Source organism: Lolium rigidum, chromosome 5, assembly GCF_022539505.1.
Source record: "Lolium rigidum isolate FL_2022 chromosome 5, APGP_CSIRO_Lrig_0.1, whole genome shotgun sequence".
Classification (NCBI taxonomy): Eukaryota; Viridiplantae; Streptophyta; class Magnoliopsida; order Poales; family Poaceae; genus Lolium; species Lolium rigidum.
The window spans coordinates 188968575-188990589 of NC_061512.1; the positions used below are offsets into that span (position 1 = coordinate 188968575).

At 45.4% G+C, this 22015-nt stretch overlaps 2 pseudogenes; both read right to left on the reverse strand.

Annotated features, from left to right (window-relative positions):
• Nucleotides 1-196: 196 nt before the first annotated feature.
• LOC124656868 lies at nt 197-18730 on the reverse strand (annotated as a pseudogene).
• A 1254-nt stretch (nt 18731-19984) lies between these two features.
• LOC124656869 lies at nt 19985-20905 on the reverse strand (annotated as a pseudogene).
• Nucleotides 20906-22015: the final 1110 nt, after the last annotated feature.

The window sequence follows — 22015 nt, forward strand, 5'->3', positions numbered from 1 at the left end:
GCATCAATTGATGCAGAGGCTGGGCTATTGCTCCTTTATCTAAAAATGACCATACACTTTACAGACTATCAAGCTAGTGCGACAATGTACACCAAAACACATACTATTCGTATAGCATATGTTTACAATTATCATGATATATATTTATGCATATTGATAACACGAAACATTGAGTGATTGATGCGACATGATTCGATTAAACAACTTGATCGGAAAGTGGAAGAGCATTACTAGTGCACGCCTGAGACGCAGACTTGTCCATGGCCTCCTCCCGGACACCGGCGTTGCAAATATTGGCTACCGACCGCATGTGTTTCATCCCATACTACGTTAGCGGCCCGCACCACTCCTCAAATGTCCGCACCATATATTTGAGGCTCCCAATCGTCGACCAGTGGCTGCCCTGCCGACCGGACGGCGTTGAGGACCTTGGGACCTTCCTCGAAGCCGAAGAGGAGGTTGTCGATCAACTCCACGCTATTATCAACGTGAGATCTCCGTGCCATGATGTCCACCAACTGCCTCCGTGCCTCGCCTTTCCGTGTCGACCCCTCTTCTGATCTCCGGTACTTGTGCCAGAAATGGAGGAGATCGGCGCCATGCTGGTTCACCGCGGCACCCCTTAGGGAGGGTAAGGAGTTGCCGATGAAGCTGGCGTTGTCGTTGGCAGGATCGGTGCCCATGAACAGGTAGAGGCTTTGATCGTTGAGCCTGAGATCGCTGTATGCGCATCGCGTGGGAGCCAAGGCTGTATGTCTCATGCGCCGAGGTGCGACCCTTGACGACGCCATACTGCTGCCTGAGGGACTCCGTGTGGAGGTTGTGGGCGTCGCTGTCCTCCATCCAGGAGACGCTGTACAGGTCACCGAGGCAGGTGTCGTACTCCGGGGGTGGGGCGCTGATGTCTACGGGAGCTTCTATTCTTGTAGACAGTGTTGGGCCTCCAAGAGCAGAGGTTTGTAGAACAGCAGCAAGTTTCCCTTAAGTGGATACCCAAGGTTTATCGAACTCAGGGAGGAAGAGGTCAAAGATATCCCTCTCATGCAACCCTGCAACCACAAAGCAAGAAGTCTCTTGTGTCCCCAACACACCTAATAGGTGCACTAGTTCGGCGAAGAGATAGTGAAATACAGGTGGTATGAATAAGTAGTAGCAACGGCACCAGAACGGTGCTTTGCCCGGGACGATAAACAAGCGGTAGTAACGCAGCGGTAGTAACGCGATAAAACGAGTAAACAAGCAGCGATAGCGATATTTAGGAACAAGGCCTAGGGATTAGACTTTCACTAGTGGACACTCTCAACATTGATCACATAACGAACGGATAAATGCATACTCTACACTCTTGTTGGATGATGAACACATTGCGTAGGATTACACGAACCCTCAATGCCGGAGTTAACAAGCTCCACAATAATGCTCATATTTTAGTAACCTTTAGTGTAAGATAGATCAAAAGACTAAACCAAGTACTAGCATAGCATGCACACTTGTCACCTTCATGCATATGTAGGAGGAATAGATCACATCAATATTATCATAGCAATAGTTAACTTCGCAATCTACAAGAGATCATGATCATAGCATAAACCAAGTACTAACACGGTGCACACACTTGTCACCTTTGCACACGTGCGGGAGGAATAAAACTACTTTAATAACACATCACTAGAGTAGCACATAGATAAATTGTGATACAAAACATATTGCAATCATAAAGAGATATAAATAAGCACTTCACTATGCCATTCAACAGTGAATAAGTATTCGTGAAATATAGCCTAAGAGACCCACACGGTGCACACACTTGTCACCTTTACACACGTGGGACAAGGAGTCTCCGGAGATCACATAAGTAAAACTCACTTGACTAGCATAATGACATCTAGATTACAAGCATCATCATATGAATCTCAATCATGTAAGGCAGCTCATGAGATTATTGTATTGAAGTACATAGGAGAGAGATGAACCACATAGCTACCGGTACAGCCCCGAGCCTCGATGGAGAACTACTCCCTCCTCATGGGAGCAGCAGCGGTGATGAAGATGGCGGTGGAGATGGCAACGGTGTCGATGGAGAAGCCTTCCGGGGCACTTCCCCGCTCCGGCGGGGTGCCGGAACGGAGACTCTTGTCCCCCGGATCTTGGCTTCGCGATGGCGGCGGCTCGCGGAAGGTTTCGTGGTTTTCGTCGAACGCCCAGAGGTTTTTAGGTCGGGGGCTTTATATAGGCGGAGAGGCGGCGCGGGGAGGGCTCTACGGGGGCCCACACCCTAGGGGGCGCCCCCCTTGGCCGCGCCGAGGTGTGGTGTGGTGGCCCTGCCCCCTTCTCCGGCGGTTCTCGTGTGTTCTGGATGCTTCCGGGTAAAATAGGAACCTGGGCGTTGATTTCGTCCGATTCGAGAATATTTCGTTACTAGGATTTACGAAACCAAAAACAGCGAGAAAACGAGAGCCGGCACTTCGGCATCTTGTTAATAGGTTAGTTCCGAGAAAATGCACGAATATGACATAAAGTGTGCATATAACATGTAGATAATATCAATAATGTGGCATGGAACACAAGAAATTATCGATACGTTGGAGACGTATCGGCATCCCCAAGCTTAGTTCTGCTCGTCCCGAGCGAGGTAAAACGATAACAAAGATAATTTACTGGAGTGACATGCCATCATAAACTTGATCATACTATTTGTAAAGCATATGTAGTGAATGCAGCGATCAAAACAATGTATATGACATGGGTAAACAAGCTGAATCATAAAGCAAAGACTTTTCATGAATAGCACTTCAAGACAAGCATCAATAAGTCTTGCATAAGAGTTAACTCATAAAGCAATAATTCAAAGTAAAGGTATTGAAGCAACACAAAAGAAGATTAAGTTTCAGCGGTTGCTTTCAACTTGTAACATGTATATCTCATGGATATTGTCAACATAGAGTAATATAATAAGTGCAATAAGCAAGTATGTAGGAATCAATGCACAGTTCACACAAGTGTTTGCTTCTTGAGGTGGAGAGAAATAGGTGAACTGACTCAACATTGAAAGTAAAAGAATGGTCCTCCATAGAGGAAAAGCATCGATTGTTATATTTGTGCTAGAGCTTTGATTTTGAAAACATGAAACAATTTTGTCAACGGTAGTAATAAAGCATATGCATCATGTAAATTATATCTTATAAGTTGCAAGCCTCATGCATAGTGTACCAATAGTGCCCGCACCTTGTCCTAATTAGCTTGGACTACCTGGATTATCACCGCAATACATATGCTTTAACCAAGTTTCACAAAGGGGTACCTCTATGCCGCTGTACAAAGGTCTAAGGAGAAAGCTCGCATTTGGATTTCTCGCTTTTGATTATTCTCAACTTAGACATCCATACCGGGACAACATAGACAACGAGATAATGGACTCCTCTTTTAATGCTTTAAGCATTTGACAACAATTAATTCTTTTCTCATTAGAGACTTGAGGATGTTTGTCCAAAGCTGAAACTTCCACCATGAATCATGGCTTTAGTTAGCGGCCCAATGTTCTTCTCTCACAATATGCATGCTCAAACCATTCAACTCGGTGTAGATCGCCCTTACTTCGGACAAGACGAACATGCATAGCAACTCACATGAAATTCAACAATGAGTTGATGGCGTTCCCCGAGTAAACATGGTTATCGCACAACAAGCAACTTAATAAGAGATAAAGTGCATAATTACATATTCAATACCACAATAGTTTTTAAGCTATTTGTCCCATGAGCTATATATTGCAAAGGTGAATGATGGAATTTTAAAGGTAGCACTCAAGCAATTTACTTTGGAATGGCGGGAAAATACCATGTAGTATAGGTAGATATGGTGGACACAAATGGCATAGTGGTTGGCTCAAGTATTTTGGATGCATGAGAAGTATTCCCTCTCGATACAAGGTTTAGGCTAGCAAGGCTTATTTGAAACAAACACAAGGATGAACTGGTGCAGCAAAACTCACATAAAAGACATATTGAAAACATTATAAGACTCTACACCGTCTTCCTTGTTGTTCAAAACTCAATACTAGAAATTATCTAGACTTTAGAGAGACCAATTATGCAAACCAAATTTTAGCATGCTCTATGTATTCTTCACTAATAGGTGCAAAGTATATGATGCAAGAGCTTAAACATGAGCACAACAATTGCCAAGTATCACATTACCCAAGACATTATAGCAATTACTACATGTATCATTTTCCAATTCCAACCATATAACAATTTAACGAAGAGGAAACTTCGCCATGAATATTATGAGCTAAGAACACATGTGTTCATATGAACCAGCGGAGCGTGTCTCTCTCCCACACAAGCATGATGTAATCCAATTTATTCAAACAAAAACAAAAACAAAAGCACACGAGACGCTCCAAGTAAAGCACATAAGATGTGACCGAATAAAAATATAGTTTCAAGAGAAGGAACCTGATAATTTATCGATGAAGAAGGGGATGCCTTGGGCATCCCCAAGCTTAGAAGCTTGAGTCTTCTTGATATATGCAGGGATGAACCACCGGGGCATCCCCAAGCTTAGACTTTTCACTCTTCTTGATCGTAGTATATCATCCTCCTCTCTTGACCCTTGAAAACTTCCTCCACACCAAACTCGAAACAACTCATTAGAGGGTTAGTGGACAATAAAAATTAACATGTTCAGAGGTGACACAATCATTCTTAACACTTCTGGACATTGCTTAAAGCTACTGGACATTAATGGATCAAAGAAATTCATCCAACATAGCAAAAGAGGCAATGCGAAATAAAAGGCAGAATCTGTCAAAACAGAACAGTCCGTAAAGATGGATTTTATTAGGCCACCAGACTTGCTCAAATGAAAATGCTCAAATTGAATGAAAGTTGCGTACATATCTGAGGATCACTCACGTAAATTGGCATAATTTTCTGAGTTACCTACAGAGAATTAGACCCAGATTCGTGACAGCAAAGAAATCTGTTTCTACGCAGTAATCCAAATCTAGTACTTACTTTACTATCAAAGACTTTACTTGGCACAACAAAACACAAAACTAAGATAAGGAGAGGTTGCTACAGTAGTAAACAACTTCCAAGACACAAATATAAAACAAAGTACTGTAGCAAAATAACACATGGGTTATCTCCCAAGAAGTTCTTTCTTTTTAGCCATTAAGATGGGCTCAGCGAGTTTTAATGATGCACTCGCAAGAAATAGTATTTGAAGCAAAAGAGAGCATCAAGAGGCAAATTCAAAACACATTTAAGTCTAACATGCTTCCTATGCATAGGAATCTTGTAAATAAACAAGTTCATGAAGAGCAAAGTAACAAGCATAGGAAGATAAAACAAGTGTAGCTTCAAAAATTTCAGCACATAGAGAGGCATTTTAGTAACATGAAAATTTCTACAACCATATTTTCCTCTCTCATAATAACTTTCAGTAGCAACATGAGCAAACTCAACAATATAACTATCACATAAAGCATTCTTATCATGAGTCTCATGCATAAAATTATTACTCTCCACATAAGCATAATCAATTTTATTAGTTGTAGTGGGAGCAAATTCAACAAAGTAGCTATCATTATTATTCTCATCAAGTGTAGGAGGCATAGTATAATCACAACAAAATTTACTCTCCATAGTAGGTGGCACAAAAAGACCACTATCATTATCATCATCGAAATAGGAGGCAAAGTATCATCAAAGAAAATTTTCTCCTCAATGCTTGGGGGACTAAAAAGATCATGAAAACCAGCTTCCCCAAGCTTAGAACTTTCTATATTATTATCAACAATGGTGTTCAAAGCGTTCATACTAATATTACTACCAGCATGCAAATAAGATTCCATAGGTTTTTTAATTTTCGCATCAAACAATCCATGTTTTAAATCAGGAAATAGAATAAGAAGCTCACTCTTGTACATTATGCCAACTAGTGTAAACAAGAAACAACAAGATGCAATTGCAGGATCTAAAGGAAATAGCTTCGAGCACACACACAACGGCGCCAGAAAAGTACTTTACCTGAGACCGGAGTATGAGTGCCTTTTTACCTTTCCTCCCCGGCAACGGCGCCAGAAAATAGCTTGATGTCTACGGGAGCTTCTATTCTTGTAGACAGTGTTGGGCCTCCAAGAGCAGAGGTTTGTAGAACAGCGGCAAGTTTCCCTTAAGTGGATACCCAAGGTTTATCGAACTCGGGGAGGAAGAGGTCAAAGATATCCCTCTCATGCAACCACTGCAACCACAAAGCAAGAAGTCTCTTGTGTCCCCAACACACCTAATAGGTGCACTAGTTCGGCGAAGAGATAGTGAAATACGAGGTGGTATGAATAAGTAGTAGCAACGGCACCGAACGAGTGCTTTGCCCGGGACGGTAAACAAGCGGTAGTAACGCGAGCGGTAGTAACGCGGTAAAACGAGTAAACAAGCAGCGATAGCGATATTTAGGAACAAGGCCTAGGGATTAGACTTTCACTAGTGGACACTCTCAACATTGATCACATAACAGAACAGATAAATGCATACTCTACACTCTTGTTGGATGATGAACACATTGCGTAGGATTACACGAACCCTCAATGCCGGAGTTAACAAGCTCCACAATAATGCTCATATTTTAGTAACCTTTAGTGTAAGATAGATCAAAAGACTAAACCAAGTACTAGCATAGAATGCACACTGTCACCTTCATGCATATGTAGGAGGAATAGATCACATCAATATTATCATAGCAATAGTTAACTTCGCAATCTACAAGAGATCATGATCATAGCATAAACCAAGTACTAACACGGTGCACACACTGTGTCACCTTTGCACACGTGCGGGAGGAATAAAACTACTTTAATAACACATCACTAGAGTAGCACATAGATAAATTGTGATACAAAACATATTGCAATCATAAAGAGATATAAATAAGCACTTCACTATGCCATTCAACGGTGAATAAGTATTCTGTGAAATATAGCCTAAGAGACCCACACGGTGCACACACTTGTCACCTTTACACACGTGGGACAAGGAGTCTCCGGAGATCACATAAGTAAAACTCACTTGACTAGCATAATGACATCTAGATTACAAGCATCATCATATGAATCTCAATCATGTAAGGCAGCTCATGAGATTATTGTATTGAAGTACATAGGAGAGAGATGAACCACATAGCTACCGGTACAGCCCGAGAACTACTCCCTCCTCATGGGAGCAGCAGCGGTGATGAAGATGGTGGTGGAGATGGCAGCGGTGTCGATGGAGAAGCCTTCCGGGGGCACTTCCCCGCTCCGGCAGGGTACCGGAACAGAGACTCCTGTCCCCGGATCTTGGCTTCGCGATGGCGGCGGCTCTGGAAGGTTTCGTGGTTTTCGTCGAACGCCCAGAGGTTTTTAGGTCGGGGGCTTTATATAGGCGGAGAGGCGGCGCGGGAGGGCTTACGGGGGCCCACACCCTAGGGGGCGCCCCCCTTGGCCGCGCCGGGGTGTGGTGTGGTGGCCCTGCCCCCTTCTCCGGCGGTTCTCGTGTGTTACGGATGCTTCCGGGTAAAATAGGAACACGGGCGTTGATTTCGTCCGATTCAGAGAATATTTCGTTACTAGGATTTACGAAACCAAAAACAGCGAGAAAACAGAGGCTGGCACTTCGGCATCTTGTTAATAGGTTAGTTCCAGAAAATGCACGAATATGACATAAAGTGTGCATATAACATGTAGATAACATCAATAATGTGGCATGGAACACAAGAAATTATCGATACGTTGGAGACGTATCAGGCGCCATCGTCGTCGCCGGGGCAGTAGGTGCCCCAGCTGCTCTCCTCCGCGTTCGACGCTGTTGTTGCATAGACGCTGATGTTGCCTAGGAGCAGGCCCTCGAAGATACTCCCGGACTCGCACGCCTCCAGGTAGAAGGCCAGGCTATTGTACCCGGCCCCGCCGGCGTGCTTCTTCTTGAGTGTCTGTACCAGGTCGTTCGCGTACAGGTACTCCTCGTCGTCCGGCATCCCTAACCGATCATTCGATCAAAAGTCATTATCAGTTCACGTCACGATGCAATGAAACAAGATACAGTTATATTTGAGGCCGAATAATATTCAATAAAACAAGATTCAATTGAACAAAGATAGATGGCGACATAATGATATTTACCGAGGACCCCTGGGCCGCCGTGATCGGCGTAGTAGACGAATATATGGTCATCAGGGCCGCTGCTGACGACCTTGCCGCTGCCGCTCCCGGTGAGCTTGGACTTGTCGCCGAGCAGGACGGCGAGGAAGTTGTTCGCGTTCACGTCTTTTCCCGTGTAATCCTTAGGCACTCCGGCGTAGACGTCGCTGTGGTTGATGATGACTCCGGGCCTCGGGTTGTCAGGGTTGTGGGCAATGTCGTCGTACATGAAGACGATGATATTCTCGTCCTTCAGCCCGCCCTTCTTCATGATCTGGTACGCGTGGCACACGTCCGCCTGCACGAACGTACAGCGTAATATAATTAAGCAGAACCTAATTAAGTCAGGAGTGATTCCGGCAGCAACGTCAAAAATAAGTCGCCATAGCGCAGAGAAATTCTTGGAAAATATTTTTACATGTAGTTGGCCCCCTTGTATCACTTTCCTGGCTCCGTCCCTGGTGGCACGCTCCGGATGCGCTTCACGGCGCGGCACCCGGCCTGCTGCGTGGAAGCGTTCTCCCAAGGCGACACTCCCGTCGAGGTTTCCTCTAGGCCAAGCCCGTCTTAGAGCATCTCCAGTCGCGTCCCCAAAAGCATCCCCAAAGCAATTTGGGGTGCGCCGGACCAAAAAACGGTTTCAGCCGTGTCCCCTAAAGCCCATTTTGTCCGGCGCGCCCGATACGGTGTCCGGCGCCCCGAGCTCGTCCCCGTCCCACAGGGGACGCTCCGGGCACGCTGGACACAACGAAAAGTGACGCGGGCCCGACGCGTCAGCGGCTCGGAAGGCTAAAACCCCGTCGCCTACCTTTGGTCAAGCGACGTTAATGGCATCCCTGTTTTCGACGCGTCTCGTCGTGCATGGCCGCGTGGCCGTCCGCGCCGGCGTTATTGCGTGCAACCACCCGCTGCCGCTACATTAAGACGCCCTGCAGTTCGTCCCCCAATTTCTCACCGCTCCCAAACCTTCTCCTCACCGCCGCCTCCCCCCTCCCAGATCTTCTCCTCGCCGCTCCAAAAATGTCGGGCTCGACCTCCCGCAAGATCGCCGCGGCGAACGGCTTCGGCCGCGGCAGCCTAACCGGGGCGGAGGCGTGGGCGCTGTACCACGCCCGATATCCAGTCCCGCCGGACATGGGGCTGCCAAGCAGCGGCGGCTGGAAGATGGCCGTGAACGGCATTGGCGTCCCACCGCCGCCGAAGCCGGGCACAGACCAATGAAGGGACGACATCAAGGCCCGGTGGGCTCAACTCAGCGCCGAGGAGCGGTTGGATCCGACATGGGCGGCCAACAACAACGACGACTGGTGGAAGACGTACTTCAAGGCGAAGTACGACGTCGAGATGCACAGCAACCAGGGGCTCATCGGTGGGCCCAACAACTGGAACAAGGACGGATGCGCCCTGTTCTGGGGCGTTCCGGAGCGCACCCTCGAGAACGTCATCCGCGGCATCCGCAACGGCGCTCCAAGGTTGGAGACGCCATCATCACCGCCACCGTCTCCTCGAGGAGGACCACCGCAATGGCAGCCGAGGAGGACGACGTACTCGTCCTCCTCGAACTCTTCTTCCTCAGGACCAGCCCGATCGACGCCGTCCTCGTCGTACCGCTCGGCGCCCTACAGCGTCCCCAAACGCGAGGTGAAGGAGGAGCCGACGACGACCGTCAACACGAGGCGTGGCGGCAGCGGCAGCTGATACGTCTCCGACGTATCGATAATTTCTTATGTTCTATGCCATATTATTGATGATACCTACATGTTTTATGCACACTTGATGTCATATTCGTGCATTTTCTGGAACTAACCTATTAACAAGATGCCGAAGTGCCGGTTCTGTTTTACTGCTGTTTTTGGTTTCAGAAATCCTAGTAACGAAATATTCTCGGAATTGGACGAAACGAAGACCCGGGGGCCTATTTCGCCACGAACCTTCCAGAAGACCGAAGAGCATACGAAGTGGGGCCACGAGGTGGCCAAACCACATGGCGGCGCGGCCAAGGGGGCCCGCGCCGCCCTGTGGTGTGGGCCCCTCGTCGGCCCCCGACTCGCCCTTCCGCCTACTTAAAGCCTCCGTCGCGAAACCCCGAGGCGAAAAACCACGATACGGAAAACCTTGCGAGACGCCGCCGCCGCCGATCCCATCTCGGGGGATTACGGAGATCTCCTCCGGCACCCTGCCGGAGAGGGGATTCATCTCCCGGAGGACTCTACACCGCCATGGTCGCCTCCGGAGTGATGAGTGAGTAGTTCACCCTGGACTATGGGTCCATAGCGGTAGCTAGATGGTTGTCTTCTCCTCATTGTGCTTCATTGTTGGATCTTGTGAGCTGCCTAACATGATCAAGATCATCTATCTCGTAATACTCTATTTTGTGTTTGTCGGGATCCGATGGATAGAGAATACCATGTTATGTTAATTATCAAGTTATTTCATATGTGTTGTTTATGATCTTGCATGCTCTCCGTTATTAGTAGAGGCTCCGGCCAAGTTGATGCTAGTAACTCCAAGAGGGAGTATTTATGCTCGATAGTGGGTTCATGCTGCATTGACACCTGGGGAGTGACGAAACCCCTAAGGTTGTGTTGTGCTTGTTGCCACTAGGGATAAAACATTGATGCTATGTCCGAGGATGTAGTTATTGATTACATTACGCACCATACTTAATGCAATTGTCTGTTGCTTTGCAACTTAATACTGGAAGGGGTTCGGACGATAACCTGAAGGTGGACGTTTTAGGCATAGATGCAGTTGGATGGCGGTCTATGTACTTTGTCGTAATGCCCAATTAAATCTCACTATACTTATCATGACATGTATGTGCATTGTTATGCCCTCTCTATTTGTCAATTGCCCGACTGTAATTTGTTCACCCAACATCCTTTTATCTTATGGGAGAGACACCTCTAGTGAACTGTGGACCCCGGTCCATTCTTTTAATACTTGAAATACAAATCTGCTGCAATACTTGTTTTACTTGTTTTCTCTGCAAACAATCATCTTCCACACAATACGGTTAATCCTTTGTTACAGCAAGCCGGTGAGATTGACAACCTCACTATTTCGTTGGGGAAAAGTACTTTGGTTGTGTTGTGCGGGTTCCACGTTGGCGCCGGAATCTCCGGTGTTGCGCCGCACTACATCCCGCCGCCATCAACCTTCAACGTGCTTCTTGACTCCCTACTTGGTTCGATTAAACCTTGGTTTCTTGCGAGGGAAACTTGCCGCTGTGCGCATCACACCTTCCTCTTGGGGTTCCCAACGGACGTGTCAACTACACGCATCAAGCAAATTTACGGCGCCGTTGCCGGGGAGATCAAGACACGCTGCAAGGGGAGTCTCCACTTCCCAATATCTTTACTTTATTTTTGTCTTGCTTTATTTTATTTACTACTTTTTTTGCTGCATTATATCAAAACACAAAAAAATTAGTTGCTAGTTTTACTTTATTTACTGTCTTGCACTCTATATCAAAAACACAAAAAAATTAGTTTACTTGCATTTACTTTATCTAGTTTGTTTTATTTACTATTGCTAAAATGGCCAACCCTGAAAATACTAAGTTGTGTGACTTCACTAGCACAAATAATAATGATTTCTTATGCACACCTATTGCTCCACCTGCTAGTACAGGCAGAATTCTTTGAAATTAAACCTGCTTTACTTAATCTTGTCATGAGAGAGCAATTTTCAGGTGTTAGTTCTGATGATGCTGCTGCCCATCTCAATAATTTTGTTGAACTATGTGAAATGCAAAAATATAAAGATGTAGATGGTGACATTATAAAATTAAAATTGTTCCCTTTCTCATTAAGAGGAAGAGCTAAAGATTGGTTGCTATCTCTCGCCTAAGAATAGTATTGATTCATGGACTAAATGCAAGGATGCTTTTATCGGTAGATATTATCCCCCTGCTAAAATTATATCTTTGAGGAGTAGCATAATGAATTTTAAACAATTGGATAATGAACATGTTGCTCAAGCTTGGGAAAGAATGAAATCTCTAGTTAAAAATTGCCCAACCCATGGACTGACTATTTGGATGATCATCCAAACCTTCTATGCAGGACTAAATTTTTCTTCGCGGAATTTATTGGATTCAGCTGCTGGAGGTACCTTTATGTCCATCACTCTTGGTGAAGCAACAAAGTTTCTTGATAATATGATGGTTAATTACTCTGAATGGCATACGGAAAGAGCTCCACAAGGTAAGAAGGTAAATTCATGTTGAAGAATCCTCTTCCTTGAATGATAAGGTTGATGCTATTATGTCTATGCTTGCGAATGATAGGACTAATGTTGATCCTAATAATGTTCCATTAGCTTCATTGGTTGCCCAATAAGAACATGTTGATGTAAATTTCATTAAAAATAATAATTTCAACAACAATGCTTATCGGAACAATTCTAGTAATAACTATAGGCCATATCCTTATAATAATGGTAACGGTTATGCTAATTCTTATGGGAATTCTTACAACAATAATAGGAATACACCCCCTGGACTTGAAGCCATGCTTAAAGAATTTATTAGTACACAAACTGCCTTTAACAAATCTGTTGAGGAAAAGCTCAATAAAATTGATATTCTTGTTTCTAGAGTTGATAGTCTTGCCTCGATGTTGATCTTTTGAAATCGAAAGTTATGCCTAATAGGGATATTGAAAATAAAATTGTTACTACAGCAAATGCCATCCAAGTTAGAATTGATGAGAATATAAGATTAATGGCTGAGCTAGCGTGCTAGGTGGGATAGAGAAGAAAATGAAAAACTAGCTAAAGAGAAAAATGTAGCTAAAGTTTGGACTATTACCACCACTAGCAATGCTAATAATTCATATGTTGCTGCACCTCATACTATTAATGGTAAAATAATTGGTGTTGGCAATGCTTCTACTCCTAGTGCAAAGCGCGCAAAATTACTCGAAGCCGCTAAAGCTAGCTGAAACTGCTTGTGATAAAACTGCTGAAATTTTTTCCAACCTTGGGGATGATAATCCCATTGCTTTAGATTGTAATGATTTAGATTTTGATGATTGCCACATCTCTGAAGTTATAAAGTTCTTGCAAAAACTTGCTAAAAGTCCCAATGCTAGCGCTATAAACTTGGCTTTCACAAAACATATTACAAATGCTCTCATAAAAGCTAGAGAAGAGAAACTAAAACTTGAAACTTCTATTCCTAGAAAGCTAGAGGATGGTTGGGAGCCCATCATTAAAATGAGAGTCAAAGATTTTGATTGTAATGCTTTATGTGATCTTGGTGCAAGTATTTCGGTTATGCCTAAGAAAGTCTATGAGATGCTTGACTTGCCACCATTGAAAAATTGTTATTTGGATGTTAATCTCGCTGATAATGCTAAAAAGAAACCTTTGGGGAAAGTTGATAATGTTCATATTATGGTTAACAATAACCTTGTCCCCGTTGATTTTGTTGTCTTGGATATTGAATGCAATGCATCTTGCCCCATTATATTGGGAAGACCTTTTCTTCGAACCGTTGGTGCTACTATTGATATGAAGGAAGGTAATATTAAATATCAATTTCCTCTCAAGAAAGGTATGGAACACTTTCCTAGAAAGAGAATGAAGGTACCTTATGATTCTATTATTAGAACAAATTATGATGTTGATGCTTCATCTCTCGATGTCACTTGAGTTACACTTTCGCGCCTAGGCTGAAGGCGTTAAAGAAAAGCGCTTATGGGAGACAACCCATGTTTTTACTCCAGTATTTTTGTTTTATATTTGTGTCTTGGAAGTTGTTTACTACTGTAGCAACCTCTCCTTATCTTAGTTTTATGTTTTGTTGTGCCAAGTAAAGTCTTTGATAGTAAAGTAAGTACTAGATTTAGATTACTGCGCAGTTCCAGATTTCTTTGCTGTCACGAATCTGGGTCTACCTCTCTGTAGGTAGCTCAGAAAATTAAGCCAATTTACGTGCATGATCCTCAGATATGTACGCAACTTTCATTCAATTTGAGAATTTTCATTTGAGCAAGTCTGGTGGCCTAATAAAATCCATCTTTACGGACTGTTCTGTTTTGACAGATTCTGCCTTTTATTTTGCATTGCCTCTTTTACTATGTTGGATGAATTTCTTTGATCCACTAATGTCCAGTAGCTTTATGCAATGTCCAGAAGTGTTAAGAATGATTGTGTCACCTCTGAACATGTGAATTTTATTATGCACTAACCCTCTAATGAGTTGTTTCGAGTTTGGTGTGGAGGAAGTTTTCAAGGATCAAGAGAGAGTATGATGCAATATGATCAAGGAGAGTGAAAGCTCTAAGCTTGGGGATGCCCCGGTGGTTCACCCCTGCATATTTTAAGAAGACTCAAGCATCTAAGCTTGGGGATGCCCAAGGCATCCCCTTCTTCATCGACAACATTATCGAGTTCCTCCACTGAAACTATATTTTTATTCCGTCACATCTTATGTACTTTGCTTGGAGCGTTCGTTTGTTTTTGTTTTTTGTTTTGTTTGAATAAAATGGATCCTAGCATTCACTTTATGGGAGAGAGACACGCTCCGCTGTAGCATATGGATAAATATGTCCTTAGGCTCTACTCATAGTATTCATGGCGAAGTTTCTTCTTCGTTAAATTGTTATATGGTTGGAATTGGAAAATGCTACATGTAGTAACTCTAAAATGTCTTGGATAATTTGATACTTGGCAATTGTTGTGCTCATGTTTAAGCTCTTGCATCATATACTTTGCACCCATTAATGAAGAAATACTTAGAGCTTGCTAATTTGGTTCGCATATTTGGTTTCTCTAGAGTCTAGATAACATCTAGTATTGAGTTTTGAACAACAAGGAAGACGGTATGGAGTCTTATAATGTTTACAATATGACTTTTATGTGAGTTTTGCTGTACCGTTCATCCTTGTGTTTGTTTCAAATAACCTTGCTAGCCTAAACCTTGTATCGAGAGGGAATACTTCTCATGCATCCAAAATCCTTGAGCCAACCACTATGCCATTTGTGTCCACCATACCTACCTACTACATGGTATTTATCCAGCCATTCCAAAGTAAATTGCTTGAGTGCTACCTTTAAAATTCCATCATTCACCTTTGCAATATATAGCTCATGGGACAAATAGCTTAAAAACTATTGTGGTATTGAATATGTACTTATGCACTTTATCTCTTATTAAGTTGCTTGTTGTGCGATAACCATGTTTTAGGGACGCCATCAACTATTCTTTGTTGGATATCATGTGAGTTGCTATGCATGTCCGTCTTGTCCGAAGTAAGAGAGATCTACCACCTTAATGGTTGGAGCATGCATATTGTTAGAGAAGAACATTGGGCCGCTAACTAAAGCCATGATTCATGGTGGAAGTTTCAGTTTTGGACATATATCCTCAATCTCATATGAGAATAATATTTGTTGTCACATGCTTATGCATTAAAGAGGAGTCCATTATCTGTTGTCCATGTTGTCCCGGTATGGATGTCTAAGTTGAGAATAATCAAAAGCGAGAAATCCAAAATGCGAGCTTTCTCCTTAGACCTTTGTACGAGGCGGCATGGAGGTACCCCATTGTGACACTTGGTTAAAACATGTGCATTGCAAAGATCCGGTAGTCCAAGCTAATTAGGACAAGGTGCGGGCACTATTAGTATACTATGCATGAGACTTGCAACTTGTAAGATATAATTTTCATAACTCATATGCTTTATTACTACCGTTGACAAAATTGTTTCATGTTTTCAAAATAAAAGCTCTAGCACAAATATAGCAATCGATGCTTTCCTCTTTGAAGGACCATTCTCTTTACTTTTATGTTGAGTCAGTTCACCTATTTCTCTCCACCTCAAGAAGCAAACACTTGTGTGAACTGTGCATTGATTCACTTGTTTACTCATGTCATTACCATTGTTTTGATCGCTGCATTCACTACATATGTTTACAAATAGTATGATCAAGGTTATGATGGCATATCACTTCAGAAATTATCTTTGTTATCGTTTTACCTGCTCGGGACGAAGCGAGAACTAAGCTTGGGGATGCTTGATACGTCTCCGACGTATCGATAATTTCTTATGTTCTATGCCATATTATTGATGATACCTACATGTTTTATGCACACTTGATGTCATATTCGTGCATTTTCTGGAACTAACCTATTAACAAGATGCCGAAGTGCCAGTTCCTGTTTTCTGCTGTTTTTTGTTTCAGAAATCCTAGTAACGAAATATTCTCGGAATTGGACGAAACGAAGACCCAGGAGCCTATTTCGCCACGAACCTTCCAGAAGACCGAAGAGCATACGAAGTGGGGCCACGAGGTGGCCAAACCACATGACGGCGCGGCCAAGGGGGGGCCCGCGCCGCCCTGTGGTGTGGGCCCCTCGTCAGCCCCCGACTCTGCCCTTCCGCCTACTTAAAGCCTCCGTCGCGAAACCCCGAGGCGAAAAACCACGATACGGAAAACCTTACTGAGACGCCGCCGCCGCCGATCCCATCTCGGGGGATTACGGGAGATCTCCTCCGACACCTGCTCGGAGAGGGGATTCATCTCCCGGAGGACTCTACACCGCCATGGTCGCCTCCGGAGTGATGAGTGAGTAGTTCACCCCTGGACTATGGGTCCATAGTAGTAGCTAGATGGTTGTCTTCTCCTCATTGTGCTTCATTGTTGGATCTTGTGAGCTGCCTAACATGATCAAGATCATCTATACTGTAATACTCTATGTTGTGTTTGTCGGGATCCGATGGATAGAGAATACCATGTTATGTTAATTATCAAGTTATTTCATATGTGTTGTTTATGATCTTGCATGCTCTCCGTTATTAGTAGAGGCTCTGGCCAAGTTGATGCTAGTAACTCCAAGAGGGAGTATTTATGCTCGATAGTGGGTTCATGCCTGCATTGACACACGGGGAGTGACGAGAAACCCCTAAGGTTGTGTTGTCTCTGTTGCCACTAGGGATAAAACATTGATGCTATGTCCGAGGATGTAGTTATTGATTACATTACGCACCATACTTAATGCAATTGTCTGTTGCTTTGCAACTTAATACTGGAAGGGGTTCGGACGATAACTTTGAAGGTGGACTTTTTAGGCATAGATGCGGTTGGATGGCGGTCTATGTACTTTGTCGTAATGCCCAATTAAATCTCACTATACTTATCATGACATGTATGTGCATTGTTATGCCCTCTCTATTTGTCAATTGCCCGACTGTAATTTGTTCACCCAACATGCTTTTATCTTATGGGAGAGACACCTCTAGTGAACTGTGGACCCCGGTCCATTCTTTTAATACTGAAATACAAATCTGCTGCAATACTTGTTTTACTTGTTTTCTCTGCAAACAATCATCTTCCACACAATACGGTTAATCCTTTGTTACAGCAAGCCGGTGAGATTGACAACCTCACTGTTTCGTTGGGGCAAAGTACTTTGGTTGTGTTGTGCAGGTTCCACGTTGGCGCCGGAATCTCTGGTGTTGCGCCGCACTACATCCCGCCGCCATCAACCTTCAACGTGCTTCTTGACTCCTACTGGTTCGATTAAACCTTGGTTTCTTACTGAGGAAAACTTGCCGCTGTGCGCATCACACCTTCCTCTTGGGGTTCCCAACGGACGTGTCAACTACACGCATCAGCAGCCGGCGGCAGCAGGAGAGGTGCGGCGGCGCCCTCCTCATCCCAAAGCCGGAGGTGAAGGAGGTGTCGGAGGAAGCGGCGCAGGCGGCGCTGCTGGCCGAGTACGAGCGGCAGCAGCGGCTCATCGCCAGCAGCGACGACCCCGAGGACTGCCCAGGGCTGCGGGCGGCGTTCTTGGCGTCGCTCAACGACAAGGACGCCTGAAGGGGCGACGTCGAGACGGCGATCGCCATGTCCATCCGCGACTCCGGCAAGCCCTCGTGGACCTCACCGACGACGGCGAGGCAGGACCAAGCGACTTGGTGAAGGACGAGCCCGTCGACGAGCGCGTCAAACAGGAGGTCGTCACCGACGACATGTACAACTTCCAGCAGTACTACGACGCCTCCTGCCGCCGCAAGTACTTCTAGATTAGGTTTAGTTTAAATTTAGTCAAATTTCGTTCGAATCTATGTAAGTTTGGACGAATCTAATCGAATCTCGCTTAAGTTTAAAATTTCCGAAATTTTGTTTGGGGAACGCGACTGGGGAGCGACGTCCCCTAAACGCGGTACGAACGAAACACGTCCCCTAAACACTCAATCCGACGCGTTTTAAGAGACGCGACTAGAGATGCTCTCATCACTCGGCCGACGCGAGTCGCCCGAAGTCCTCCTTAGACACGAAGCCGTGCGAACGGACGAAAAATTGGAGATCGTTGCTCGGTCGGCGAGGACTCTGCCGCTGGTCGCTGATATCCTCTCCGTCGAGCAGGTCTGTTGCATTCGCACGCCGTGGGCGTCTAGTTTTCCACGCCCTTCCGTTCGTCTCTCTCTTCGACGCCGGACGGCTCGAACTTGGTCTGGCACAACGCCCTCATACAGCATCCGCGGTGGCGCCGGCCGACAGCGTGTACCCGCGCAACAGCGTTGTACCAGACGACATCCTCCGGCCTGTAGATCGGTCGAGGGATTCGACATTTATTTAAGCGACCGTGGGCAGCCCGGCAGAGGGATCGATGGATTTGGTTGAGGATTCAGCCTCCTCACCAGATCATCAGAATTTGGCCCGTGGATAGCAAGAAAGGTAACGAACCAAGAAAACCAACGCTAAGCGGGCGGAGAAAACCGGAGGAGGGGGCTGCATCGATCGTGCGTCAGGCGGAGGAGGATTAATTATCGACTTTGGTTTTTTTTACGGACGAAAATTTGTTGTGCTTCTTTTCCTACCAACACCTTCAATCCGTAACTTATTTTTTTTAAGGGTAAAACACAATATATTAAGCTAGCAAGCCGCCTCATTAAAAACCTTCCAGTCCCCTTCGGTACCCTGGTAAGGAAAAGAGTGCGTCTGAAACTTGCTGCCCAAGTTCAAAACAGAGTTACATCAGCAATTACATCTGAAAGCACATGATCAGGAGGATCATCATCCCAAACTATAACTCTGTCAGCCTCAAAACTAAATCTAGCTAAATTGTGAGCTACCCTATTAGACTCCCTAGGACAGTAAATAAAAGAAATAGCTCCTAATCTTTGTATGATTTCGAAGCAGTCCATCAGAATAGCTGTGCTAGGAATCCACATATCCCCCTCTCCGTTGCAAGCATCCATCAAAGCCATGTTATCAGATTCAATAATTGTAGGTGAACAATTAATTCTCTCTAGTAATTCAAGCCCCTCTTTAACGCCAGAGCTTCTGCTGTTCCTACATCCAGCATATGAGTTGAAGGCCACGCTCCTCCCGCCAACACTGAGCCCCTTGAATCTCTAATCACTGCCGCCACCGCACCATCACCTGAGGGAAAGAAGCATGCATCAACATTCAACTTATAAGTACCTGGTGGAGGTTTCGTCCATCCATTCTCCTTCGGCACTGTCACATGCGATGACGCCTTATAATTTGCCGTGATCGCCTGGATTGAAAACACCGATTTCTTCAATCCGTAACTTATTAGTAGAGATACGGGACGGAACGTGACGTTTCGTATGTACACACTTGTTCGGGCGCCAATGGGTATTGACTTACCGGTGGCATGGTGGGTAATTTTATGTCAATTTTAGGGGTAGTTTTTATGACATATCAAACCAAACCAAAACACGGAATTACTTCGTACTTTATTAATAGGTAATGGTATAGATTGAATATATTCATGTATATCAAAAACACCAAATATTGAGTGATTGATGTCCCATGCAACAATTAGACAACTCCGAAAGGAGGATTAATGGTGCACGCCTGAGACGCGGCCTTGTCCATGGCCTCCTCTCGAGCTTCGGCACTGCAGATATTAGCGACATAACGCATATGCTTCATCCCATACTGCGCTAGGGTCCCACACCGCTCCTCAAATCTTTGTACCATATATTTGAGGCAGTCCCAATCGTCGACGAGAGGCTGCCCTGCCGACCGGACGGTGTTGAGGACCTTGGGACCTTCCTCGAAGCTAAAGAGGAGGTTGCCGATCAACTCCACGCTAGTATCAATGTGAGATCGTCGTGCCATCATATCCACCAACTGCTTCCGCGCCTCTCCTTTCTGTGTCGACCCCTCCTCCGATCTCTGGTACTTGTTCCAGAAATGGAGGAGATCGGCATCACGCTGGCTCACCGCGGCACCCCCCAATGAGGGTAAGGAGTTGCCGATGAAGCTGGCGTTGTCGTTGGCAGGATCGGTGCCCATGAACAGGTAGATGCTCTGCTTGTTTAGGCCCAGGTCGCCGTCATGCATCACATGGGAGCCGAGGCTGCAAGTCTCGTGCGCCGAGGTACGGTCCTTGACGACGTCGTACTGCTGCCTGAGGGACTCCGTATGGAGGTTTTGGGCGTCGCTGTCCTCCATCCAGGAGACGTTGTAGAGGTCGTCGAGGCAGGTGTCGTACTGCGGGGGTGGGGCGCCATCATCGTCGCCAGGGCAGTAGATTCCCAAGATGCTCTCCTTCGTGTTCGATGTTGTCGTTGCGTACATGCTGATGTTGCCCAGGAGGAGACCCTTGAAGATGCTACCGGACTCGCACGCCTCCAGGTAGAACATGAGGCTCTTGTACCCAGCCCCGCCAGCGTGCTTCTTCTCCAGTGTCCGTACCAGGTCGTTCGCGTACAGTTACTCCTCGTTTCCCGACATTCCTGACAACGTCATTATCAGTTCATGCCACGATGCAGCAAAACCAATAACCACATCTAGTTGTTGGTTGACCTAGAATTAACTTAATTTATTCAATCAATTCCATGTACAATTTATGTGCAACTCGTAAAAATGATATGTACACTTAAGGGGAGGGGGCAACGGCCCCCCTTTGTCCCTAAGGAAGTTCCGTCACTGCATGGAAACTCAATCTGCGTGCGATGCACTTCATGTTGTCATGGCATCTTTCCATGAATATGAAAATAACAAGGGTGACCAAACCGATGATAGCGCTTGTTTAAGCCCATGTCGCCTTACTGCATCACGTGGGAGCCGAGCCTGTAAGTCTCGTGCGCCGAGGTGCGGTCCTTGACGACGCCGTAGTGCTGCCTGAGGGACTCCGTATGGAGGTTGTGGGCGTCGCTGTCCTCCATCCAGGAGACGTTGTAGAGGTCGTCGAGGCAGGTGTCGTACTCCGGGGGTGGAGCGCCATCGTCTCGCCAGGGCAGTAGGTTCACAGCTGCTCTCCTCCGTTTTGATGTCGTCGTTGCATACATGCTGATGTTGCCCGGGAGGAGACCCTTGAAGATGCTACCGGACTCGCACGCCTCCAGGTAGAACACGAGGCTCTTGTACCCAGCCCCGCTGGCGTGCTTCTTCTCCAGTGTCTGTACCAGGTCGTTTGCGTACAGTTACTCCTCGTCGTCCGGTATCCCTGACAACGTCATTATCAGTTCATGCCACTATGCAGCAAAACAAATAACCACGGCTACTTGTTGGTCGACCTAGAATTAACTTAATTTATTCAATCAATTTCATGTACAATTTATGTGCAACTCGTAAAGGTGATATGTACACTTGAGGATTTTTGGAGGGGGCAACGGCCCCCTTTGTCCCTAAGGAAGTTCCGTCACTGCATGGGAACTCAACCCGTGTGATGCACTTCATGTTTTCATGGCATCTTTCCATGAAAATGAAAATACCAAGGGTGACCAAACCAATGAGGCAGGGTAATACGGCTTCATGTCGTTCTGGCCTGCAGATTGCGCTTGGTGTGCAGTGAAAACCGTTGTTGGACAACATAAATGATTTTTCAAAGGGAATTTCCAT